The sequence below is a fragment of the Sphaerodactylus townsendi genome, linkage group LG02 (genome assembly GCF_021028975.2).
Source record: "Sphaerodactylus townsendi isolate TG3544 linkage group LG02, MPM_Stown_v2.3, whole genome shotgun sequence".
Taxonomy (NCBI): domain Eukaryota; kingdom Metazoa; phylum Chordata; class Lepidosauria; order Squamata; family Sphaerodactylidae; genus Sphaerodactylus; species Sphaerodactylus townsendi.
The window spans coordinates 136,972,330-136,999,700 of record NC_059426.1 but is presented as its reverse complement, the minus strand read 5'-3'; the positions used below and the strand labels follow the sequence as shown (position 1 = coordinate 136,999,700).

Below are 27,371 nucleotides of genomic sequence, written 5' to 3'. Positions count from 1 at the left end.
TGGGGAGCGAGGCGCCTTTGAAAGCCCCGCAGAAGCCGGTTGTCTTGGCTGCTGGCTTCTGCGGGGCTTTCAAAAGCTCCTCGCCCCCCTGCCTTTTGGCCCGGCCCTCCACAATATTTTCTGTTTCTTATGCGGCCCCATGGCAAAGATAACTGCCCACCCCTGCTTTAGGCAATGGTCTTTTATCCATCCAAAATTAAGCCACTTTTGCCTCATTATTTTCAATGAGTTAATTCCAGTACCCCACATAAGTCTTACATGAGTACTGTCAGTAAATGTGACTTTTAAAAGCTAGTGCTAACCACACAAAATTGTACTGAGCCTCAGATTTGCAGCCTTTCCCACCCCACCCCAGATCTTCAATTCTACCTAAAATCTCCAGTTGTAGCTGTACCAAAATGAGTTAACCCACTTGGGTGAAGGTACTGTAAAAGAGAACATACCTTTACAACTGCACAGGATCATCAACTAAGCCTCTGGAGTCACAACAGAATGCCCCCCCCCCGAGGCGTAGCTAGGGAAAATGGAGCCCTGTGCAAAATCTGAGTTTTGTGCACCCCCACCATTTGTGTTTTTTGTATTTTAAGTGTTTTTCAAGTTTGTGGCCTGCAGGGGGTGCAGTTTTTAGGCTAGCAGCACCAAAATTTCAGGGTATCTTTAGGAGACCCTCCTGATGATACCAGCCAACGTTTGGTGAAGTTTGGTTCAGGGAGTCCAAAGTTATGGACCCCCAAAAGTGTAGCCCCCATCTCCTATTAGCTTCCATTGGAAACATTGATTTCAGAGGGTTTCGACTGGAGTATGTTTGCATAGGATTGCACTGTTAATATGCCAGGTTAATATTTATAATTCTGTCCTGTTTTGAGACTTCTGGTTGGATCTACAACCCCAGTCCTATTTCACTGTTTATTGAATGTCCCATCCATCGACTGTATTGACTCTGTGTAATCCAACTTGAAGCAAATGAGAAAGGCGAACCATAAATAACATACATACATACATACATACATACATACATACATACATACATACATACATACATACATACATACATACATAAATGGAATGAAACACTGCTTTCTTTTAGGTACCCATATACTTACATTGAATTTATTGAAAAGTCAATACATATACAAAATAATTTGCTTTAACTAATATATCCTATCTAGTTTTTAAAAGATACTGTAGTGGACAGATATTTGTTGTGTTAAAATTATTGTACATGAGCATTGTACTGAACATGCATTTTTGACTAGAAAGCAAATACAACAAAGCAAGCATGAGTCATATTATTTGAAAAGATATACGTTCTACCACTCACAAAAAAGGAATATTTTTCACATTTTAAATCTTAAGTGAGTTTTAAGTACACCCTATTGCTTGACATGAATTCAGCAGCAAGTAGAAACTTTCCAGGTTGACGTGCTGGGGCAAAAGAAGGTCACTCTTTAAAGCACATGATCTCTTGGGAGGAAAGCCTGGAAGGATGCTGTTTGAGCAGCAATTTATACTAGGCACAGTAAGTCATTAGATGACAGTCAGCATTGCAGGCCTCTGCCACAAGTCTGCCATGAACCTGTTTCTGCAGCTGTGAGTAGTTATCATGCAGAAAAATAGTTCTGAAAACCTAACAGGTCAAAAAGAAGCAATTCAGAAAAGAATATTTTCCTCCAAAATGTGCTGTACATTAAAAAGAATAGGATAACTGTTCTCTGTGTTTAAAAAAAAACTGGAAGTGGTACAAGGCAGTGAAGTTTCTGGTGACAAGAAAGAGCATTGTAGGGGAAATAAGCATACAAATCTTGGAGCTAAATATCTAAAAACAAGAACTAAAACTTATGGGGGGAAATTAATAAAAGCCTTTTTCATAGATGAAGCAAAGTCAATTCAATTGACTGGCTTGCTCTCATTAACCCAAACAAACAAAATTTATCTTACACACAGATTTCACTCTGATAAATAAGGGTTTATCTAGCTGGAAGTAGATTCCTCAGCCAGAACTATAGAATAACACTAACACATTCCTTTCATTCATTTAGAAGCTTTCTTGCACCTCTATGTCCACACAAAAACTTAATTTAACTTCATTAAAAGAAGGGCAATGATAGTTTGTGGACTATCCTGCTGTACTCCAATTCTGGTCAGACAAATTGCAAGTGTATCTTGGGCTTACTGGCTAGACTACTTGCTGTCCCAGAATGAGTTCTGCCTCTCCAATCAGGCCTTCATATCAAGAAATCAGTGTGTAAGAAATAGAATATTTTTCTATTAATATGTTTTATTCTAGCATTGCTTTCCTTTTAAAAAGTAAGGCAAACATTAATGGGGACAGATTAAGACAAATTTAATATGTATCTGTGCAGATGTCTGGGTCTACTTTATTCACAAAAAAACTTATAAAATGAAGAATTAGAGCCAAAATTAATAACATTAATTAATAATTAATAAAACTTCAAACTACAGAACTGTCTGTACCTTTGTGCAAAAAGATGACTACAATGTCATTCCATCCAATCATCAAGATTACAAATCATCTTTGATCATCTTCTCTGGATCTTGGATCACTGTGATTGCTAGGTCAACTAAGAATTCTCTGCTGAATTTAGCATTCATGCCTCAAACCCCTAGAGCACGGAGTCAAACATATGGCCCCTTCAAAGGGCTCGTCAGGCCTGTGAGCCTGCTCAGGAACCCCCTTGCTTCCGATCTGATGTGACCCCTGTAGGATCACCAGTCCAGGTGCCCACCCATGCCCCGTTCATCCCGCTCCTAATCTGGCCTAGCAAACAGGCTGCAGGCTCAACCACCAAGGCAGCCACCATCCCTCTCCACTTGGCCCAGCCCAACCAAGTCACATTTATGTCATATCTGATCCTTGAAAGAAATTATTTTGACATCTCTGCTATAGAGTAACAGCACCCAAAGATGTTTTGCTGCAAATTCCTTTTTATAGGATGCTACACACATAAAACAAGGATCCTGCCAGGTGGACTTTATTGTCATAGCCTGTTATTCTAGTATGGTAGTGATGCAGATGGCTTAAAGAAGGTACTGGGTCTCTTTTGTCAGCTGGGCAAAGAAACTTAGTGTTCTGTCTATTCCTGCACAGCCTCCAAATATGCACTGCCCCTTCACTTTAAATCAGGGGTAGGGAACCTTTAACACTCAAAGAGCCATTTGAACCCATTTTCCACGGGAAAAGAAAACACTTGGAGCCGCAAATAATTTTTGACATTTAAAATCTGCCTGCAGGGTGGGCAAGGATGAAGCCGGCGGCTCGGCCTTGCCAGTCGCCAGGAAACGCCCGCCCCGCTCCAACGGGGCGGGCAAGAGGGGAAGCCCACAGCGCAGCCGACCTTGGGCAGTTGGTGCACCCGCCCTGCTGCCTGCAGGGCAGGCAAGGATGGGGCCGACGGCTCGGCTCGTGGAGCCACAGTGCAAGGGCAGAAGAGCCGCATGCGGCTCTCAAGCCGCAGGTTCCCTACCCCTGCTTTAAATCATGTGTCTCCACAGTAAGGGATGAATTGTTGTCTGGCCATTGCCCAACTTTTGCCTCTTACTGGCTTGTTCCTATGTATTTGACTAAATTATGAAACCTGAAACCTGCAGTCTTTCTTCCAGATTCCACAATTATTACAACATTATTGCAATAACAAGTTATAATTCATAGCAGTAGACATGAGCAAGAATCCAGTAGCACCCTAAAAACTAACAAAAATTCTAGCATGGCATGAGCCTCCATGAGTCACAGCTCACTTCTTCAGATACTGAGTTAGTCATGTAACTTGCTGTAAGCAGCAAGCCCCTTCTCTCCACAATGCTATGAAGAAGGGGGCCTGGAAAATGGCCTGGACAAGGCATATTTCCCCCTATTTCCAACAACAAAGTAGGACCATCTCAAACTGGACCCAGTTTTCCATTCCTGATTAGGAGACATGTATTAGGATACATGTATCCTCCACCATGGTTTATTGGTTCGATGTCAGGAGTGAGTCCTATTCCTTATTTTGTCATAAAGATCACCTGGTGACCCTGATTATCTCATCTAGTATACCACATGGCATTGACATCAGGCTAAACCAGCAGGGGAATAACCATGATATCCTTAGTAAAAGGCAGGACAGAAATGTAGAAAATGTAATGGAAGTGATTCCTTTCTGACCTACTATTTAGGCCTCTGGTTGAAGGAAAAGCTACTTTCCTTCAGTACTGGATTCTAACTATTGAGGACTGGTGCCTGCACTCTGTTCCCTGCACATGATTAACCTATCTTCTAACAGGGTTTGGGGGGGATCTAGGGAGGAAACAAGAGATTGTTCGAACTCCTTGATATTTTTCCAGTTGGGCAAAGGTGTCTCTCATTGACAGAAAGGCTCCTCCACACCGTCCTCTCCTTATTTGGGCTCTGTATGCAGGCACAACACATCTTATCCTAATACCTGACCCTATGAAAAGAGTGCAGTGGCTGAAGGCAACAATTATAGAAACTTGGAAGCAGGACCCAGGATCTGAGTAGAGGCAGGTAGACACAGAAAAATAACTGGACCTGTCAGCTGTAATTGGACATTTGATCTGAAGACTCTGTTCACGTGCAATAAAACACACCTTTAGTGTCCACCTTTTATTAGAAAAGCTGAAGGTGGCATTCCTGCATGAAGAAGCAGCCCCTTTCTTCAGCAGCTTTACAGAATATTTTTTTAAAAGAAAACATTGAAGTGTGTATGATAAATTTACCTCACCCAAGCCGGGACCAAATGTCTCAATGCCTTGGCCTGGTCACATGAGCATCCTACAAAAGACCCTACCTTCAGATGCAATGCTTCAACAGCTTCAGGCACTTTCAGTTTCATGCACTAAAGGCTGTCAGTTCAGCTAGCAGAATGGATACTTCCATTGGTCTCTTTAGATTCAGACTCTTTTTTTTTGAACAGGAAGGCAGATTTAGCAAGTATCACTGCAAATGAAACAGTTTTTCAAACTTATTTTTCGTTGTTTCACTTCAACACTCTTAAAATAAATCTGTGTTGCAAAGAAAAAGGTACACAAATGCCTGAGTCCTATGTCAATTGTCTTAGATGAGCCTGAAGCTAATTCACTTGTCGCTTCAGTTTACAATTGTGGCATTCTTGCTTCCTCAAATCTGCTTCACTTTCCCTGCTGACATGTTGCTGGATCAGAACCTAGGAAAATTTCCATGCCTTCTCAACCTCTTTTTGGTCCTTTCTGCACGGAGGTGGAAGGGCTTGGGTGGGCGTAATGAACGCCGATCCGACGACACTGGGACCGTCCGCATGGACGGTCCCAGAACCGGCTGGGATGACGGTGTGGCGGACCCGCCTCTTCCCCGTCCTTCCCCACTCACCTCGTCACCGTCGTCGCCCTGCTGGCCTCCGTAGACCCGCCCACGCTGCCCTCCGATCTCCATGGGTCAGAGAACAGTGAGGGAGGGCCTTCGGAGGCCAGCAGGGCGACAACGGCGACGAGGTGAGTGGGGAAGGACAGGGACAACAGCGCATTCCTGGCTGTGCCGTTCGCACCACGCCACCGGGAATGCGCTGTATTCCAAAAACCTCCCTCCAGGAGGGATGTTTTTGGAGGCAGCCTGAGGCCGCCCTGGGGGAGAGGGAAGGGAGCCAGGTCGGCGCTGCTGAGATTTGGCAGTGCTGCCTGTGCGAACAGCTCCCTGGGGACGGCGTTTTTGCTGTCCCCAGGGCATCGTTATTGGCCCGTGCGGAAAGGGCCTTTGCTAGAATACCACCCACCAAACCTATTATATGTGAACAATGATAAATTTGCACTGTGTTGAATATCTGTAGGCAAGCAGAAAGGACCTTCATGGTTCTTCACCTCACACTACCTTAGTGCAAAGCTTCAAAAGGCAAAGCTGCCACATGCCCATCACAGGAAAGATACAACCACAGTGTTCTAATGAAGGGGCATGCCTGGTATAATTAAGGCCAGAAATGCCTGTCATTTTGTACTCAGCCCCTCGTTTCCCTCCCATAATATTAAAACTCAAAGGGACTCAATAAAGTTGATAGGAAATGGATTCAGGACAGATGAAAGAAGGTACCTGTTTACTCAAGAAGGAACTGTATTTTGGAACTCACTGCCTGTACGCCTAATAATGACCATAAATATAGATGGCCTTAAAAGATTAATAGATGATGGATCAATCAAAGACAACTACTGATAGTGACTAAAGCGACTATAAGGGGTTTGGCCTGACTCCTTCTGTTGCTATCTTCCACTTGCAGGTGAGGATATTTTTGTTTCACTTGATCTTCCCTCAGTGATTCCTCCTACCTGATCGATGTTTAATGGTTGATTTTATATCTGTGTATCTATTTTATCTCTGTTTTTAACTGTTTTCATGATGTGGGTTTTTTATTTTTTGTTAGGTTTTATTGCTTTAAAATGTGATTTCATTATGTATGATTTAACTTATTAGCCTCTTTGGCTAGCCCTTTAGAGGGTAGAAAGGTAAGATATAAATTTTACAAAATAAACAAAACAAAACCTGCACATCCTGAGGCAGTAAAACCTCTGAATACCAATATTAGCCAGCAGTATCTGTTGCCTTCAAAGCCTTTTCACTGATCCTCCAAAGCAACTGATTGACCATTGTGAAACTATAAACACCACTGGTCTGATCTAGAAGGGGTTTTATGCTCAAAAATGTATTTCTGTGCAGTACAAAAAAGAAAGTACAGTCCTTTACCAAAAAAAGCACATACACATAGAGAATATACGTACATATACCAATATAGCATATTTAAGAAACCTCTTAAAAGTCATTTCAGGCTTTCTATAGTGCACTATGCAACTGCTTGAATATGAGTAACTTGTTGTCCAAAGTGACAGCTGTATTTTCACCTGTTTTGACATTGAGTCTGATTTGGGTGAATAGCTCATATCCATTAAAGTGCTTTTACAACACTGAATGACTGCCAGAATACTTCCTGATCAATTTTAAAAGCCAGCTAGCTGTCATCATCTAATCGCAACAGCAGAAAACAAATCTCTGGGGAATAAAACAAGATTTTAAAGCATTTTTAAAAGCGTAATATTAATTTTGAAACCTACAAATAAGAATATCAAACTGCCACAGCTACATCTACATAAAAAGTAATGCTTTCTGCAAAAAAAAACCCAAAATACTTGTTAATGTGCAAGAAGTCTGAAATAGTGATACTTTTCAGCGTTCAGAATTTTAATAGACTGCCATGCACACTGAAAATTATAACTCAAAATATTTCTGTGTTCAAAATATTTCTGTGCTTTCTGTATAAAATTATCAGTGTTAAACTCCTCTCTCTAAAGCTTTAGACTTAGATTAGGCCTCAATTAAATATTACAAGGAAACAAATTGGTGCTCTCCACCTGAGTGGTAGAGGCTTATCTGGTGAACCAGATGTGTTTCCGCACTCCTACATTCCTGCTGGGTGACCCTGGGCAAGTCAGTTCTTCAGAACTCTCTCAGCTCCACATACCTCACAAAGTGTCTGCTGTAGGGAGAGGAAGAGAAAGGAGCTTGTAAGTCACCGTTTGTCTCCTTACCAGAGAGAAAGGTGGGGTATAAATCCAAACTCTTATTCTTCTTGGGAAATATGCAGGTGGACAACAAGTTACATGCAAAAACACAGAGCCAGAGTTGTGCAGATGTTAGCATGCTGGACTTGATTCTGGGAGACCCAGGTTTGAATCTCCACTCTGCCATGGAAGCCTGCTGAATGACCTTGGACCAGTCACATACATTCAGTCTTACCTCACAGGGCTCTTGTGAGGATAAAAGGAGTATATTAGAATTACTTAAGTCTCTTTGGGATCTAATTGGCAAGAAAGGTGGCATGTAAGTAAAGTGATTAAATTGTCCACAGAAGACCTTTGGTGCCTGTTCTTTTAAAGTAACTTTTGGGTAGCACTAGAGAGGGCAGGGCTTCTGTAAACTATTTCCTTATGGAATGAATGGCATCCTTCTCTAGAGAAGTTTTTCCCCATTCAAAATGTATGGTATTATACCTTTTCCAATTTAAACAGTGGGAAAACTGCAAAATATTAGGAACACCATAAAAGGCTCCTATGATTTTTTCTTCATTTAGGAATGAGTGGAATTTTTTAAAGACAAAATTGTACTCAAAATGTGTAGTATGATTTTACACTCACATGCATATAATAACAATCTATATTCTATAGCATTAGATAATCATAATTCCTATCCATACTGTAGGTAGGTAGGTAGGTAGACAGGCAGGCAGGCAGACACACACACACACACACACACACACACACACACACACACAGTATAGAAAGGAATTATGATAGATAGGAATTGTAGTGCTGGTTTATATCAGACAAGTAACTTTGACTAAGCAAACCTACTGTAGTGAATAGGATTAAGAACCTTAATAGTTTTAAAAGGCCCTTCCAAACTTATCTGTTTGTCCAGGCCTTTGGGATACAGACTAAATTAGGTTATTCCTTACAGATTTGGGGGTTTTGGAGGGGGGGGGTTGTAACCATTTAGAAATAATTTTAGTGTTTAATAGTATGATTTTTAACAGGCTTTTTATCTCTCTGGAAATGCATTTTGATGAAAAATAAGTTCTAAAATTTCTAAGAAATAAGATAAGTACAAATTTCCCAGGTACAAACTAATGCAGCTTTTGTGTTGGGAAACATATTTTTCTAAATTAAATGAATTCTGGGTCTTGCATACTGAATAACTCATTTTAGGAGTAGCAAAGGCCACTATTCCATGAAAGATGACTGTGTGAAAAGATCAAGATAATTCATGTCTAACTAAACCCATTCCCAAATAAACCTTAGTACTGAAACAGATTTACAGCACAATCCTCAGGCAAGTCTGTACACTTCTTTGAATTAAAATGGAGTTTATCTTAAAGCAAGATACAGGAGTATTGCTCACCACTAATACTCCACAGGCATAAAAAACAGCCAACATTGGGAAGTGCTGAACAAGAAGCAGGGCTTTCTTAGTACCCTAAACCCATCAGTCCATATCCACCCCAGGAATAACATTCATTGATGAAAAGTGATGACAAACTTTCCCACTCAATTCAGTGGGGGAAAAAACCCTGCTCCCCTGGCTTGCAGTTTAGGATAACACGTAAGCCTGCAGTCAACCCAAATCTGTAAGGTTTTACAAAAATCCCAAGGAGGACACCACATTTCAGATAATTGATATGTAATGTTTCCCCTTCGCTCATGGCCATTGAGAACACAAAGTGAGCTAACGGGGCAGGGGCTTTGCTGATAGAAAATGAAGGGAGCACTCCTCAGAAATAGCCAAGAATCACCTTGGCTAGGATAGCCCGATCTCATGAGGCCTGAGAAGCAAAGCAGGTTCAGCCCTGCTTAGCATTCGGATGAGAGACCACCAAGGAAGTCAGGAGTCACTATGCAGTGGCAGAATCTTGCCTTTAAAATCTTGCAAAATTGCTGTAAATTACCTTGAAAATCCTACAGGGTTGCTGTAAATTGGCTGTGACTTGACACACAGACACACACATGTATGCAGGAACAAAGATACACAGCCAAGACTATTGCAATATAGGGATAACAAACTCTTACAGGTCAGAACCCTTGCAAGTATTATTCTTCAGGACACAAATGCTAACCTGAATCTTCCAGTACTCGCTACAGGAAAAATGTATTCCACAAAGGTAAGCAAGAGAAAATAATCCCCTGCCTCCAACATGGATTACTCTAAAGGTCTTCTTTTGCTTACAGCATGCACTGAATATGTACTAGCGCAACAACTGTTTCTCCCTCAACATTTGATAATAGTTCTATCCACTTAAACTTTTTTTAAAAAATGAAAACATTTATTAACTGCCTTTCCACCTCACAGAACACAAGGCAGCTTACGATATAAATAAAACAACAATTTAAAAACTTTGGGGTCGCACAATACCGGTAAGTATCACAATGCACAAAAACAGGTGCCCTTGGAGACATGCTATCAAATTGTGGAAATCCCACAAGGAAGAGAAATTATTTCTGGGTGACTGTCAACCAAGCCAGCCAATGCTGCCGCTGGCTTAACACCATTTGTCTTGCTGGATCAAAGCTGGTGAACTGCAGAGAAAATTATGGGAAAGTCTTCTGTGAAAATGAAGCTGAATATTCTCTCTTGGCACTTTCTTAGTTTCTGTGTTCTTGTTGCCTTGCAAAAAGTAGTTATCCAGGTCATGATTCCCCAGACACCTTTTTGTGGGAGATGTTGTGGCCTTTTTTGTAAGTTTCGTCTGCCAAGAAAGCTTTTGGAGGTTTCTGGGTGACATTTCCCTTACCTGTGTCTCAGCCTGTGTCAAACTCCCATCTGTATAACTTCTAAGAAGAATGGTTACAGGGTAGAATACACCACTATGGTAGAATACTAATGAGGCAAATGGCAGGCCACAACAGGGAAAGGAGGGATGGATGCATGCCTACACAAAAAACACCCACTGGACAACTGTTACAGTGTAACTTTATTTTCCTTGTTGTTTCTTCATTGCAGTACTGCATGGGAGAGTAGCAAGCTCACCTACCATGGAGGTGGCTGTAGGCTTGTCAATAAAACAATTGTAAAACTGCTCTCCCAACAGCTGAATCTTTCCTGGAATTCACATTGATGGAGTAATGATGAAGGAGCATAGATAAAGTGGACCATGTCAGTGCTTTGCAGATGTTTTGGAGAGCAACTCTGGCATGGAAAGCAGCTTAAGAGGCTTGAGCCCTGATGGAATTAGTCTTGTTGAAGTGGAGAACCCATCTTAGCACTGATACCTCATATATGCTAATTTAATCACAGAAAATACCCATCTAGAATAGTCTGCAAGGAAGCAGCCTTACCCTCATTAGGTCCTCTAAAACAAACTAATACTTTGTTGTCTCTTCTAAATGGATTTGTGTGGCTTAAATAATACAGGAGGGCTCTTCTGACATCGAGTGTTTGGAGTGATTGCTCAGCTGCCAAAGGAGGATTTCAAAAAATCACAGACAATGTAATGTTCTGTGACATATGGAACTGAGATACCCCTTAAGGCCTAAATTCCAAACTAGGCCATAATGTTACTTTATCAGGGTGAAATATGGTGAAAGGGGAGTTATCTCAGAGAGTCAATAACTTCACATTCTCTTTGATGAAGTGACAGCAGCCAGAAAGGCAACCTCAAAAGACAATAACACCATCTCAATGAAGATAAAAAAGAGAAAAATCTGAGGTAAACTGAAGCCCTCAGCTAAAACCAGTCCTCTTTCCTTGGAGGTGAAAATTGAGGAACATTCTCCCATGACCATTTGGCCGGGAAACCAGCCCACTCTTGGCTCTGAATGGGAGAGGGGGGTGCTCTAAGTGCTTGGAAGCCTCTGGAAGCCTTCTAGTCAGTTCTCTGTAGCATGTTTGCACAGCTCCAAGCAGGACTGCACTGAAGACAAGACGATGAACTTAAAGCTACAAACATCCAAATGCTTTCAAAAGAAAGGCAGTATATTGCATTTGTTGCACTCCAAATAAATATTGATTTCAATTTTGAAATGCTATGAAAAGGCTTGCATCAATTACATTGTGTATCAGAGTCCAGATGCAACTACCCTAGTAATTTCTGGGATGCACATAGAATATCAATCACTTACATCCTCAAACTTCAGTAAGAGACAAAAGAGTCCACAACTTCCTTTTATCTGCACTTTCAAAGGCTATAAGCATTTTTGGTGTGAAAAAAAAGATTACAGTACAAAGCAAGAGCAGCAATTATAATTACCTTCTGTTTCAATGCTGTGTGTTTTAATACATCACAAATGAATTAAAAGGGCCCTTAATAACAACAACATGATGAGGGAGGTCTTTCTTTTACATTATCTATTTATTCAACACAAAATTATTTGGCAACTGTGATAAGGCAGCAAGATTACAATGACTTTCCTTTAATCGCTCATTAAAATGCTGATTGCCTGTAGAGTGAGACGTGCAGTTATGGTCAAACACCAAGTCCTATTGTGTGCTAACAGCTTGGGCTGTCCTTGGGCTGGGTGGGGTTGAATCTCTGCAAAGTAAACAAACATTCTAATGCTGGAAAAATACAAACACACAGGCTCAATAAAGCTCTTAAGTAACTTTTAATTTCACAGCCTTAGAGAAGCTAATAACGTAGAGCACAAAAGGTCAGAGATAAAGAGACCTACCAGGTTCTGGAATAAACATTTGTGGTTTGCAGAAGTGCAGTACTTGGCACATATGAAATTATTTATTCTAATCTACAAGGCGAGAGTGAAATTAATTTCACACGGCTGTATTGAAAGGACCGTAGGGACCCTACCGACATCATTAATTCTTCTACCTCCAAGTGCGTAACGCAAAGTACATGCCACTCTGCTTATATTAACATAGACATCTTTAGTAGGGTTCCTAAACATTACATGGAGATTATTTGGCCTACAGATTGTAACAGAATCATAGGCTGTAAGGTTCATTTAATCAGGTCCCATACCCTTCGATGATGATATTTCCAAAGTTGTAAGCACTCTTGTAAAAGGCTGAATATCTTTGAAGGGATGTCCAAAACTTGCCTCATTATTTCCAACTTTATATTCGTCCATAGAAGCAAGTCTGTAATTTCCATACAGCTGATAGGAATCATTACTGTACATAACATGCTGTTATTATGCACAAGTGTCTTAACACAAGTGAGCACCACACTGCATAAGTGCTTCAGTAACTACTTCCCCCTCACAAAGATCCAGAAATAATATTCTCATATCTACTACATGTATATGACTCTTATTAGTAACATTTGTTACCATTAAATGCATGAAACTTTTTCCCCTTGTTTGCATAGGCCATTTCTGTAATCCTAGTCTCACTGTGCTGTTCCATTGGAATTCTTTGCTAACCAATTGTTTTAAATTGTATAATCTACCTTGAATCTCAGAGAGAAAGTGAGAATATAAATGAAGAAAGTGAAATAAAATCTAGAATTCAAATTAACAACAGTAAATTTGTATGTTTTGCATTGGGAAAAATTAGATTTGGGCAGCTGCTAACAATAGTGCAATATTCTTGTGCAACGCTACACTTATTCAGAAGCAATACATATCAACTTTAGAGTTAACCTTTACTTTTTAAATTACCTATATAAAAATTACAAGGCACTAGAAAAGTTGTCCCATGCACAACCAAAACTATATTATGTTACAGGCGGAACAATTTAATAACGATCTCAAGTTCAGTTCCAATAGCTAGTACCACAGTTTTCCAAAAACAAACTTTTATTCCACACATTGCTGAATGGATGGATATGTTTCTAACTTTAACTTGTTCACATTTTAAGAAATCGATTCAATCTATAAAGTTTAACATGGTATAAGTGAAAACCTCTTAAACAGAGAACATTTTTCATCAGCAAATTCATTCCTTTAAAAGGCAGCGTCCTTCATCAGATACGCATTTATGACAGTTTCATCACATAAATGAATAAGAGAAATGAGTGGGTCGGCTTCACTCTAGATCAACAGATTTATCCACTAAGACGACAAATATGATGCAGTGTTTAAATGCACCATGCTTTTATCACATCCAAAGTAATCAGTTAAGAGGTTTTCATATGCAGTGCCATACATGAAATGATCAGAATACATTACTGTTAACAATATTCTCTTCTCAAGTTATTTATGGTTTATAGAGAACCAACGCTTGGAAAAGTTCAATTAAAAAAGAGTTCAGCGCTCCATCACATACATAGGCCTGGGGAATTCAAAGTGCAAAATTCAAAAGTCAGTATTAGCCCTTATTCAAGATATCAGAGTGTACGTCACTGAATTCTGTTGACCTTACTAGATAAACATCTCTGTCATCCTTTATCACAGTCATCACAAAATCTTAGGCCAATATAAACAAACTACTCAACACATCTAATAACATATATGTCAAAGCATACAAACAGTACAACATCAACTGATTCATTTTTCTAGAAAATACTATTGCCTCAGAAGGCCTAACACTGTTTTAATGCAAAGCCGTTTAGCACTACATTGTTTCAGAAATGTTTTTTAAAATGTTAGTTGTATTTATCACATTTTATCCCACCCTTCCTTCAAGGAGCCCAGGATGGCTTACATACCTAGTCCCCCCCCCCCTCCATATCAATTTTATCCTTACCACAATCCTCAAGGTTAGGTTCAGAATGAGTGACTGGGTCAAGGTCAGTTCATGACAGACTGGATAACTGAACCCAGATTTCTCAGGTACTACTCTACTATCATAATACAGTCTCTTTGCCACACTGCATGATAGATTTTGCCAGACTGCACTGCCTCTGAGGATGCTACAAGTTGCACACCTTCATAAATCTTAAAATTTCCTTTTTTCCACTCTAGAGGAAGAAAATCATAATACGTCAATCTTGGCTAAGATATTTTTCTCAAAAGGAATAATAAGCAGATAAACTCTGGGGTTTCCCAACCCTGAGAAAACCTAACTTTTCCTGTTGCTTTGCTTTACTCCACAAAACGATCAGAAAGCTTTGCTTTTTGTGTGTTTTTAAATACTGCAGGTCTACTGGAGCAAGAGACTGGTCTATTGAATTATCTGACACGAGGGAAAAAAGGGGGACTTTGCAGGAAAACAACAAGATATGCAGGATTAAAACTTTTGCCCTTGTTGAACTGGCAGGAGTACTTCAGATATGAAGGACCATTTTAAAATGCAAATAGTGTAGGCAAAAGGGCTCTGCTAATGTGATATATTTATTGTGTATGCATGAGGTCCTTGGAGTGGGCAGTGTGCCCACTCTGAACTGGATTGTGGGTCTCTTCTTCTCGGGATTGATGTTTGGTGACATGGGCAAGTGTCATATACTTCGTACTGCCAGGAAGCTGCACAGTCATCGTCGGGATCAAAAGTGGCACGACAAGCAGTATAAGAAAGCCCATTGGGCACTGCTCTGAAAGTCAACCCTTTGGGGGGAACTTCCCATGCCAAGGGAATTGTCCTGGAAAAAAAACTGGTGTAGAGGCTAAGCAGCCAAATTCTGCCAACATGAAGTGTGTTAGAGTCCAGCTCATCAGGAATGGCAAGACAATAACAACCTTGTTTCTAATGATGGTTGTTTGAACTTCACTGAGGAGAACGATGAGGTTCTGGTTGTTGGCTTTGGTTGAAACAGTCATGCTGTTGGTGACATTCCTGGAGTTTGTTTCAAGGTCATCAAAGAAGCAATTGTTTCTCTGTTAGCCTTGTACAAAGGCAAGAAAGAGAGACCAAGATCATAAAACTATGTTAACCTTTAAGATCGATGGTCAATAAAGTTTTCTCTGTGTATAAATGTTTGTTTGTTTGTTTGTTTATACTTTAAATTTATAGGCCGCCCTCCCGCGAGGGGCAGCGAACAACATAAAATTATACAAACAATATTTTAAACAGCATTAAAACCCATACAACAACCAATAAAACTGTAAATATAATATTATAAATATAATTCTACAAATAGGAACTACATCAGACATCAGACAGATGGCGATAAAAACCCCACCCTCTCCCCCCACCCCCCAACTGAGTCCACCGGAGCTCTAAATGGAATAGGATCACACTCACCCCGGCTGGCCAAATGCTTGGTGGAACAGGTCCGTTTTACAGGCCCTGCGGAAACTCTGCAAGTCCTGAAGGCCCTGGTCTCTCTGTTGCACCAGGGGGCCAGGGCCATAAAAGCTCTGGCCCTGGTAGAGGCCAACCAGATGTGTTTTGGGCCAGGGACCTCTAATAGGTTTTCCTCCGAAGATCGGAGGGACCTAGCGGGGCAATATGGGGAGACGTGGTCTCTCAAGTATGCAGGCACACTCTAATCCTCCCAGTTTAGTTGTTTGATTTAGTTTGTTCCGACTGGGTGGAATAGTTGGTTCCACTTTCTAGTTCTCCATTAGCTAACACTGATGGCTGTAAGAGGTGCCTTCATCACAAATAAAATCCGCTTGTTTCTGATGAACAGACCCGAGAATGAGTGCCTGAGTGAGTACTCTGGCCCAATCTCTTATGTAAACAAAAACCGTGGGAAAATCCCATTGTGAACCAAACAGCCTCCAGGCAAGCAGTAAGTCTACAAAAGCTCTGTTGTTGTTTTCAAAGGTGTTCCATCAAAATAAAATGAGGGAATCATCTCACATTCACATACAACTAACAGTTATGTCCAATTATAACATGTGTGTGTGTGTGTAACTTATACAGTTAGGATCATCTTCCATTCAAATAAATATGCCCTAACATCAATACTGGAAGATACTTCACTAGGAACACATATGGGTTATCTTTACAAAGCTGTTAAATAAAGATGACCGTTAAGCTGAAATACAACTTGCTTATGTTCAAATTGAGTAAATATAAATGTATCCCCTAAACACTAGAACTTACCAGAGGGTTCAAGATCAAGCTTAATGTTACAAGCAAGCACTGGATGATCTGCTGGCACTGTCACAGTGCTCTTTTGATCACTTTTGCAGGCTTGGGCCAAACAATTGCATATTATAAGCAGTATTGCTCAGCTGGTTGTCAGATAGGTCGTATCGATTTGTTGGGTCATATTGATTTTTTAATAATACATCTGCCAAGTCAGACTTTCTGAACAAGGGAGAAAAGGACTTTGCTTTAGAACCACAGTCTGACAGGCCTACTTTGGAAAGGAATATGCAAGAAAACTTCTCCAAAATATGCAAATATTTTTAGTGTACAAATTGCATGAATAGACAGAAAAAACTTTATAAAGGTACTGTTGTAAGCAAGAGAACGAAGAGAAATAAATATTGAAACACCACCGCTGTCATTAAATTATACTGGATTGATGGCATAGTTTTGCTCCTTATAACACTTTATCAGCAGAGCACAAAGTTCAACAAGCTGAAAAACAATGTCAGCAAGGTGTGTCCTCACTCTAGCAAGAACTTTCAAGCTTTCAATCCTTACGTTGCCAGAACTATGTCACTGAAAATGGAAAAACCAGCTGTAGTATGTCAGAGGAATAGCAGGTTTTGCTCTTGTTCCTATACTTGTTTAGGGGATCAGACACAGCCCCTATTTCTACATAATATTATGCTTGGAAAGAAACTGTTAATAAATTCACACTGCAATGTAGACCCAGACTCCAAGATGACTGCCTCTCCACTTATTCCTTCCTCACTCCTACAGCCATAGGGCGTTTGACTAACTCTTAAGTCAATCATGAGATCCCCAAAGTTGAAGACCAGCATCTTGCACACAAAGTTATTGGAGTACATTAATTGGAGCACATTAAGAGGGCAATCCAAAGGGGGGACGGGACACAAATGGAGCCTTGGAAACTGTGCAGGGTAGCGCTGATGTCGGTGCCCATTCCACCAGTGTGAGAAGCTGTTATGAGGAGTGAATACACTGACGGAGAGGCTATTATGCTGGCAGCGGGTACTGTACAACTGTATTCGGCGCCCGAATTCAGACCCTACTCTATGCACCAGGGCCCTCCTGGCATAAGAGCTTGCATCAGCAAAGATCAGAGTCTTTCATGTGGGTGCTTCCCAGGTGCAGAGCCAACTTTAGTCAGCTTCCAATGCCCTTTCAGCCAGGAAATGCCCCTTTTTCCAGGTGCAGACCCATGCTATCAAAAAAGGTAGCATAAGCTTTTCACTGGGGCTTTTAACTGGCCAATGGGTTTTCCCTTTCTTTTCTAAGCTGCTCTGCCACCAATCAACTCTTTGCAAGCAGCATAGCAGCACCATGCCCAGACAGCCACTGCAGATCAAACCCCATCCCCTTATTTGAATCAGGCTGCAACTAGAGTGTATGGCTAACATACAAGCATTGTCTCTATACAAAGTAATGACCAGAAGGTACTGAAGTTGACAGAGAAACTGTCTAGCAGTGTTAATATATTAGTCCTTGTTTCTACATCTGTACTATTAAAACTGCTACTGGTTGAAAATAGAATCATAGCTACGCTACACTAGCATTAATCCTGGCATAGTGATTGATTGGCATATTGAGACAACTTCATAGTGTTGGACAGGATACAGCAAATAGCCTTTGTCCCTCCTGCGTAGCAATTCTATTCGATTATCACAGAAAGGAACAACTATTTTCTTATTTTTAGAAACCAAAACCTAGTAGAAGTTTCATCATATTCGTAGTAACCTATGAATTAATCTCCTCCAAAATGTCCTATTATTAACAGCCTTGGTCAGGTCTTGCAAAGTGAGGGCCAAGGCTTCCTTTATAGAGTCAATCCATCACATATTGGGTCTTCCCAGTGGTGGAATTCAAATAAATCGCGCCCCAGGCTTCAGCCTGGAGGCGCCATTGCAAGGGGGGAGGAACGAGTGGAAGCCTCCTTCCCCGCCGGCCGACTGAGGCTGTCACGTGGCCGGGTGCCGGCACGTGACAGGGGCCTTGAGCAGCCTATAAAGGGCCAACTGCTGTTCGGCAGAGGACCCGGCCTCTCTTCGAGGGTCCGGCACACTGCTTTCAAAGGAGTCTGCTCTTGTGGAGCCTCTCTCCCTTGCGGCCTCGAACAGAAGCAGAGCTGATGCGGCCTTTGCTGGGAGACTCTTGGTTCCCCTCCTCTCCCGCCCCTAATATTGCTTAGAGCTGGGCCGGGGACGATGTGGTATCGCCGGCCATTCCCAAAACAGAGCATTGACAGCTGAGGCATCCTGCTGCTTTAAAAGCGGAGAGACTGGCTGTTTGTGGCGCGGTTTCCTCTCCCTGGCAGCCCTCGACTCAGAGCTGGGGTGACTCGGCCCCTTCACTGGAGACACTCCAAAGGAGCTCCCTCAGGAACTGTCCAGCTCTTTCGAGGCCCGTAAGCTTTCGCTTTAAAAGGAGAGACTGCTAGCTCCTTGCTCTCCCTTGCGGCCCTCTCGTTTAGAGAAGGTTTGTTCTCGCCTCTTGGCCAAGAGCCCCTGGAAGCGGCTGCAGTTATTGCGGCTGGGGAGGCAACGCTTGAAAGAGCGTTACCGTCCGGCTTGGAGCAGCATCAACATCCCCCCCCTTTTTGGGGGGGGGGTGAGGGGTTTTTTGCAAGCGGGAACCTCCGGAGGCGCGCCACAATGCAACGGCTTCTTTTGCAGCCCTGTTGGTTGGCGGGCTCTTTGTTTACCGCCCAGCCGATTGAGCCAAAAGCACACGTTACAGCAGCGGCCTCTATGGTGCCTCGGCGCACCCCCCTCCCCCCCTTGTTGGAGGGGATTGTGGCGGGGGCCTCCCGGGGGGCTCGGTGCGGCGGGTCTTTGCTGCCGGGGTGATTGGAGGGCTTTTGGAGCTTCAAGCTGTGCAATTGGGGTCTGAAGGCCCGTTGCAGCGGCCTTTCCCCTCCCCATGTTGAAGGGTCGCGGCGGCCTTACCCGGCCCGAGCCTCCCGGAGAAAGAGGCTGGCTGCTGCGTTGCTTTCGGGGATTGTCCCAGCCGGCAGTTACGCTCATGAGGGGGGGAGGTGTTCATGTAGGCATTTGCTTGCCAACTACCCCCCCCCCCCCGGAAGTTTTCCAGCAGGGGCCTGCCACCAGTGTATATGGCTGGCCGACGCCCTTGGAGAGGCCTTGCTCAGCAGCCATGCAAAAATGCCTGCGTGGCAGAGATCCCCAGTTAAGCGAGGGGATTGTTCCTAAAGGAAGCAGGGTTGTGTCCCAGAGCCCGGTGTCAGGCAAGGTGGTGGTAGCGAAGTCCGAGGCGGCAGCCACTCTCAAAGAAGGCTCTTCCAGGCAGGGCTTTAATTTTCTGGATTGACCCAGATGCAAAAATAACAGAGGAGAGAGATCCAGCATGGTGTAGTGCGGTTAAGAGCAGGTGCACTGTAAAATTTCTGGATGACCCGGATTCCAAAATAACAAATGGAGAGATCCAGCGTATGTAGTGGTTAAGAGCAGGTGCACTGTAAGTTTCTGGATGACCGGGCAGTTCAAAATATCAGATGGAGAGATGCAGCATGGTAGTGGTTAAGAGCAGGAGGCACTGTAATTTTCTGGATGACCCAGATTCCAAATTACGAGATGGAGAGAGATCCAGCGTGGTGTAGTGTAAAAGTGCACCATAATTATAGAGAACTGCTTTTATTCCTGCTCTGGCTTGAGCTGGGGAGGCTTTCATGCTGGAACGATCAGGCCTCCACTCTTTCCCCTACCAAAAAAAGCTAGTCTCAAGCCATAATGGCCTGAAGCTTTTCTGGAATTACAGCTGATCTCTAAACTATAGAGTAAGCAGCTGCTTTGGAGGGTGGATGCTATGTTCATTAGAACCCAATTGTTCCTCCCCTTTCCCCAATTCAGTTTACAGGAATTTTTCCAACCTGGAGATGGTAACCCTATCACCACCAACCCCCCTTGGAGGGAAGGAAGTCCCAAGTAATGTGAAAGTTCTCTTCCTTTGAATATATGCAAGGAAAGAGCAGAACTGCCACCATGCCAAGCACCTAAAGAAGTTGATAAAGGGACTGTATTAGTAGCAGTTTTTTTTTTTTATAAATGGTGGTGAGCACAAACATATTGTGCCTTGTTGATGTGGCATTGGGGATTAAAATTTATTAAAATAGATCATTCTTTACGCCCGAAGCTGGCTTATCAGAGCTTCGGAGATTAACTATGGGAGCTGACTCTCTGGTTGGGCCAGATTCCCTCGCTGATTAAGCCTATTATATATGGTTCAATGTAGACATTTATACTATGCAGAAATCCATCGGAAGTGATCATCCTTCTGTATAGGACAAGAGTTGTTTATGAGATTGAAATCAAGCGGTCATGGATCGCTTTCCCGTTCAAGAGCACCCAAATTGGTCAGCAGGGTTAGGAAGCACTTTAAAGGGCCTTTAGGCCCAGCTTTACCAAAAAAATCCATGGGTGACCATAAGGCTTTCGGCCATCAGTGTTCACTATGGCACCACAAAACAAGCCACCATCAGAGAGCTCTACCACTTTGGCATGGACGGGTTGTCCAGGACAATCCAAGCCACTTTAGTAAGGGTTGGGCTTTAGCCCAGGAGTGGTGTCGTTATGTGAACTAACGTTGGCATTTCTTAAGGCTGGTTTTTTCCAGAGTGATGTATCAACACGGATATTGCCAACTGCCAATTGGCCACGTCAGATGCGATTATTGTTCCTCAGCCCTGGCTCCCCGCAACCAGACGCTTGGTAGCCGGAGGAATTTTCAGATCAAGCCGTGTATTGGTGGAGGCGATTTATTTTATTTATTTACTTATTTTTGGCTTGATACTATCAGCTCCCATCCCCGAGGGCTCTCTTGATCTTGCTGGCCAGGAGCCTTTCTTGTGGCAGTAGGGGACTCCGTCAGGTCTCCCCCCACTTTAGTACTTGATCACTGGATGTAGTGGGTTCCAGTCTTCCTCACCCTGTTCCATCATACTGAGGTAGCGCCTTTAAAATAATAATAATAATAAAAGGCCATAAAATTAAAAAAATGAAATAAAATAAACAATAAATAATAATAATAGCCATAATAATAATAATAATAAAAATAATTAAAATAAATAAAATGAAGTGCACCACAGAGCCATTTTACTTGCTGGGATATGTGATTGGGTAGACAACAATCTGGGTGACGTCTGGGCCGGGTTGGTCTCCACACTGCCCAGCACTTGACAAAGGGATGAATTCTCTATCCACACGGACTCAAGCATGGTTCAGGGGTTCAGGTTTCGGGGCTAAGACCTGGGATTGCCACATGGAAACCCCCACTGGCACCAGGGAAGCTTTCTTGGTGGCCCTGGGTTGTCACACACTATGGCTCTGCTTAAGAGTACCAGGCTGACGCCATGATGGCTGGCAGGGGGCAAAACCACATCTGCAAAGAGAGGGTGGGCGCTTGAATCTGGTGACCTGGGTTAAACAGTACTGCAGGGTCTTCATGGCCAGACAATAGAGGCGAAGCTGTGGCTCAGCCTCAGTGGCTAATGCGATTTCAGAGCACCTTTCACCGGGGATGGGTCTCCCCTGTTTAGATAGGTAGATTTTGTTTTATTTTATTTACCATCAAAGACGATCTAATTCAAATAAGAAAGTGCCAAATTAATCGAATTCTTGAATACAGAATATGATTCCAGCAGCTCTCTTGCAATTCCTACAGCATGGGCTGCTTGGGGAAGCAGACTTTGGGATAGAAAGTATTGATCCTGCTTATACTTAAGTTCGGATTCTTCAGTTACCTGGTTCTAGGCTATTACTCTTGAGTGGTGGCTTGGAATTTTATCACCGGGGCCTTTTTTCGACTGGGTTCCTCCAGCATATTAAGGGCATGCTGGGGCAGTGGCAGAGGACAGTAACCCCAGAGCAAATCTGTATGGTCAGCCAGAGGGTATCGCTGGTTGACAAGGGAAATGGTCAGCCTCAGTTCTCTCATTTTCTTTACCTAGTCTCATCTGAGCCAGCCAACTGGAGTGTGGATCTGTGGACACAGCTCAGGCTGGTTGGTTTGCCCTCATCGATCCAGAGGCAGTGGAACTCTCAGCGGGATTCCACCGGTCAAAGCTTAGCTGATTCGGGCAGCATGGTTTCTTGACGGGATGCGCTGCCGCCGCCGCATTTCAATGTGGTCCAACGCTGGCCAGGGCTCCACAGCTAATGGAATCATCATCCCGCCCATTGTCAGGCTAGTTGTTCACAGCTTCCGAGAGCTGCATCTGCAGCAGCCCACTGCCCAAAAAATATGGTTATGCCTATCACTATAAGTGGGCATGGTGGAATGCTCATCAGCCCCAGTAAATTCTAGTGGAGCCTAGCACAAAGGTGCGCACTCTAGCTTGATCCGCTAGGTATCTGGGCTAAGCAGGTAAGGCCTCTTAGTTTTCAGTCGATAGTCAAAAACTGGGCTGAGGGACGAGGTTCAATTTGCTGGAACACTCTATCAGCCCCTGGGAATCACTGAGCCATTCCCACTCTCGAAGCCAGAAGGGCCATGGAATCGGTTGGCAGCCGTATTCCCCTAGGCCACAGGACCATAGGCAGCCCATTAGTAGGGCCCCCCTAAGAGCGCGCTACTTTGGCCTGTTATGGTTTGTTCCGGTACAGTGAACTTGTTGCCCTGTTCACCAAAGCATCAGCTCCCTTTAGCGCTTTCAAAGGGCTGGTGCGACATGTGCATGGTTGATGGGGGAGGCAATTGACATGCTAGGCTTGGAGAACAAAGAGTATATTACCACCTACTCCAAGCCTTTGGAAACATTTAAATTGTTGCTTTATTAAATTTTAATTTGTTGGGCAAGAGCAGGAAGAAGATCTGTTATTCACTTGCCACACTACAAGTGTGTAGCGGGTTGCAGTCCGGCGCTTTCCTGTTTTTGCATTTGCATTCATCCATGCAGGCAGACATTAGAAGCCAACCCGGATGGCTCCACATGACTGCATTACCAGTGTCCAGATATCAATTCACAGCTGTTCATGCGGTGTTGCTTGTGATTTCGGGGTCTCACTTGCTGAACAGTTTGGTTCCCACCACTTCCAGACTAGACTCAGGCTACAGACCACTCAGGGCTTGAGGCTGCTGGCAGTCTTTGGCTTTCCGATGTGTACATCTGGCCTCCTGCCTTTTGAACATGTAACTCTGTTCTCTTTATAGTTCTGGTGGCGTGTCGTTACTTTCGAGTTTTGGCACAATGGTGGGCCTCCAGCATTGTGATGCCTGGGCTTGTCGATTACGCCATTTAAGTCCATGAGGTGGTCCCTACTCCCCTGGTTGCGTGGATTCCGTCCTTCAATTCGGGCTTCCCTGATGGAGTTGCCAGGCTACAAGAGAATGGCATTCCACCAAACGGCTTGACGGGAGTGGCCTTGCGGATCCCTCATGAAGACTGGACTTGAGCTTTGCTGCGCTTGCATAATGCGATGCCAAAAAACCAAGCTGTTTGGTCGTGCTTTAATAGAAGCGGAGGGGACTTCGGAGGGGATCCCTCATGGAGCCTGACTCTGAGCTGGCTGCATCAGTAAGGCGATCGTCACAGACCAAAAGCTGTCGAAGTCGCAGTTTACTTGGAACAGAGGAATTGGAGGGATGGTAGTTGTTCCCACTCCAGGGAAAAAACAAAGCCAAAGGTTAAGGCTTGTCGGCCCACAGCCTGGGTTGGGTTGTGCTATGCAGGATATAGGGGATGTTATTCCCCACAGTGATATATCCCATGCGCTCGGTAAAGGCCGTCTTAATGCCCGATAGGAGTACACACTTTATCAGATTGACGTCCGGAAGGACATCTGTTGAAATGATGTCGGTTATGCTCACAGTGATATTAGCTCTGTTGCAGTGGCTTCAATGCATGCACTGAGCTGCTTTCTGTTGCACAATGGCTTTGCAGTATGCACTATGAGGTGAAACTATGAGCTACTCTGTTGCAGTGACTTCACGGCGTACGCACTGAGCAAAAAATGGCGTCTCGATATGCTCTCTGTTGCAGTGGCTTTGGCGGCACGCTTTAGACTGAGCTATTAATGACTCTGGGCTGCTACAGAAGCTTGGGCGGGAAGCTGTTGGTTTAACTAGCTTCGGTGGCGGTTTGGGCATAAGAGCACATCCTATTTTGGGAAGGCAGTAGCTTGCATTATCGGACCTCCCATGGAAGGCCTCCATCCATGAGGTCCGTGGTGCTTATTAGTAAACTCTTGAACAGACCTTGAGGGCCCTTGGTGCCGTACAAGCTCGGCCTGGCTAAGAACGGGGAGAGTGTCACAAATTGAGGTTTAACGTCCAATAATGGCCCATGTGGCGTCAAGCCAACTTCCTGTTCCGGTTCCCTCGGGGGGATATTTTGCCGACAGGGTTCTGTCCAAAGAGGGCCTAAAGAGGGTCAGCTTAGGCTGCCTTCCTACAACCACAGGTCATCAGCGGTTTGCCTGCCAGGCCAGGATGATGGCATACTCTCCATGCTGGCATTAGCTTTAAAGTTTTGTTATATGTTAAATCTAAATTTGGGCTGCTGGCGCCCCATTTGCTTTTCCAACAGTAGTGATGTGTTCCAGTAGTCTTTGATGGAACGATTCGCATTATTATCCCCCAGGCAATTCAGGCTGGGCAGAAACCTGGAATACTACAAGGGGGGGGGGGGGAGGTGATGCAAAGCCTCCTTCAACTTCCGGTGACCAGACTGACAATGTCGCGATGCTCACGCGGTGCCGAAAAAACTGCCGGCATCGCGACAGGGAACCTTGAGCAGCTATAAGGGGCTGCGTCAAGGCCGCGGAGACCGGCCTCGCTAGGCGGCTGCTTGCTATCAAGGCCCTCCCTCCACTCCCAATTTGAAGGATTATTGGGGTTCTTTATTGTGTTGTATATTGTGCCCAGTTCACTGGGCGGTTTGGAGCATAAGAGCACATCCTATTTTGGGAAGGCAGTAGCTTGCATGCCGGACCTCCCATGGGGGCCTCCATATGAGGTCCGTGGTGGCGATAGAGCTCTTGAAGACAAGCCTTGGGGCCGTGCCAAGAGCTCGCTGCCCGGCAGGGAGGGGTGTCACAAATTGGGTTTGCGTCCATGTGGCATCTAGTAACTTCCTGTTCCGGTTCCCTCGGGGGATGTGCCGGACAGGGGTTCTGTCCGAAGGGCCTAAGGGGTCAGCTTGGGCTGCCCTATAACCAGGTCAGCGGTTTGCTGCCTGGGGGCCAGGATGTGCTCTGTTATGCTCGCCCAGCTTCAAAGTTTTGTTATATGTTAATAAATTTGGGCTGCGGCCGATTTCTTTTCCAACAAGTATGTGTCAGTGTCTTTGATGGAACGAGTCTCCACACATCCCCATGCAATTCAACAACTGGTTCTGGTGGTGGGAATTCAAATAATTTAACAAATGATTATTTTCAAGCACCATTTTAACAACCGGTTTTGCCGAAGTGGTGTGAACCTGCTGAATCCCACCACTGGGCCTTCCTCTTTTCCAGTAAGTCTTCTCTTCCTATAATGTGACCAAAGTACAACAGTCTTAGGCCCCTCTCATACATGCAGAATAATGCACTTTCAATGCACTTTGAAGCTGGATTTTACTGTGTGGTATACCAAAATCCACTTTCAAACAATTGTGAAAGTGGATTGAATGTGCGTTATTCTGCATGTGCAGAAGGGGCCTTAGTTTAATCATTTCAGCTTCTAGGGACAGCTATGGCTTGATGTGATCTAGAATCCACTTATTTGTCTGTCATGCCCCCATAGAAGCTTTTGTTGTTTTCTTATTAAGCATCAGTTTCCCTATAGCTAGCATGGGTTTAGTTTCTTGTACAGTGTTCAAAGGGAGGGAATTTTAGTTAGTCCCTGTCCCTTTAAGAAATCTCACTAGAGGCAGTCTTCCTGTTATTACCCAATAATCCCCCTGTTTAGCTCTGTCAGTCAGTCAGTCTAAGGTGCCTAGGGTAGTTGGAAGGCTGCAATATCTGTTACGTCCAAGGTGTACAGAGATCCCATAAAGTTAGAACCCAGAAGAAGCACAGACAAAGTAGACTTTCTTGGAAGCAGTCAAAGAAAGAACAAAAGTCTCAAGCTTCAAACTGTTCCAGTCAAGCAAGTACTTTATCTTAGTCAGACCCTGGGAGAAGTTAGGGTCTCAATTCTTCTAAGCAATAAACCTTGTTCTTGAACTGTTACAACTTGCTTGTGTGTCTCCCACATTGTTCCACCCAAGAACAGGGCACCTTTAGATTGTTTTACTTGGGGACAGAGCATTGTCTTTTACTGCACAAAAAATAATTGTCTGCATCCTTCTGAAACAGTGGCCTGTGGCTCACAAAAGCTCATTCCACAACAACTTTTAAGGTCTTTAAGGTGCTCCAATTCTCTGGTGCTTTGGCTGAAGAACCTACATGGCTACTTCTCTGGGATTTATATTATCCTTTACTGCTTTCCATATGAAAACAAAATGAAGCCCAATACTAAAACTTTAATCCAACAGTGTCAATTATAGTGTCAGTAGGGGTGTAAAAATATTTCAAAATACTAGTGATTTCTATTTCTGAGAAAACATTATAAGTATCAGTTGAAATACTGAGCAGCACTCACTATATGAATTCGGAGGCCACCATAAGTTTTCTCATCTGCATGGAATGGAATGACAGAAGGAAAACGCATTTACAATGGACACTGCTTCATTCTGTGAAAGATTCTGAATATTATAGCTATGAGAATACTAACCATAGGGATACTGTTACTCAGGCAATTGTGACGACACCATTCTATTTTCACATGCAGTTGATTAAGCAGAACATACACAGTGTACTTAGCCATTTCAGCTCTGAATGGAACTTTGGTGTGTGTCTGAAATATAATTGTCACTCTATTGCTTCATCTCTTAACATTTTCAGTTGCCCATAAACTTCAAAAAGCAAGTTAAAAAGGATACTTCCTCCTCAGTTTCCCAGCCCTGACATACACACAG

The 27,371-nt window shown here is 43.4% G+C and overlaps 1 protein-coding gene and 1 pseudogene across 14 annotated transcripts in view; one reads left to right on the top strand and one right to left on the bottom strand.

The window, feature by feature from the left end:
- Positions 1-27,371, bottom strand: part of NPAS3 (neuronal PAS domain protein 3) — an 875,259-nt gene that overhangs the window by 773,725 nt on the left and 74,163 nt on the right. The gene's annotated exons all lie outside the window — the stretch shown is intronic.
- On the top strand, positions 14,845-15,319 carry LOC125426471 (annotated as a pseudogene).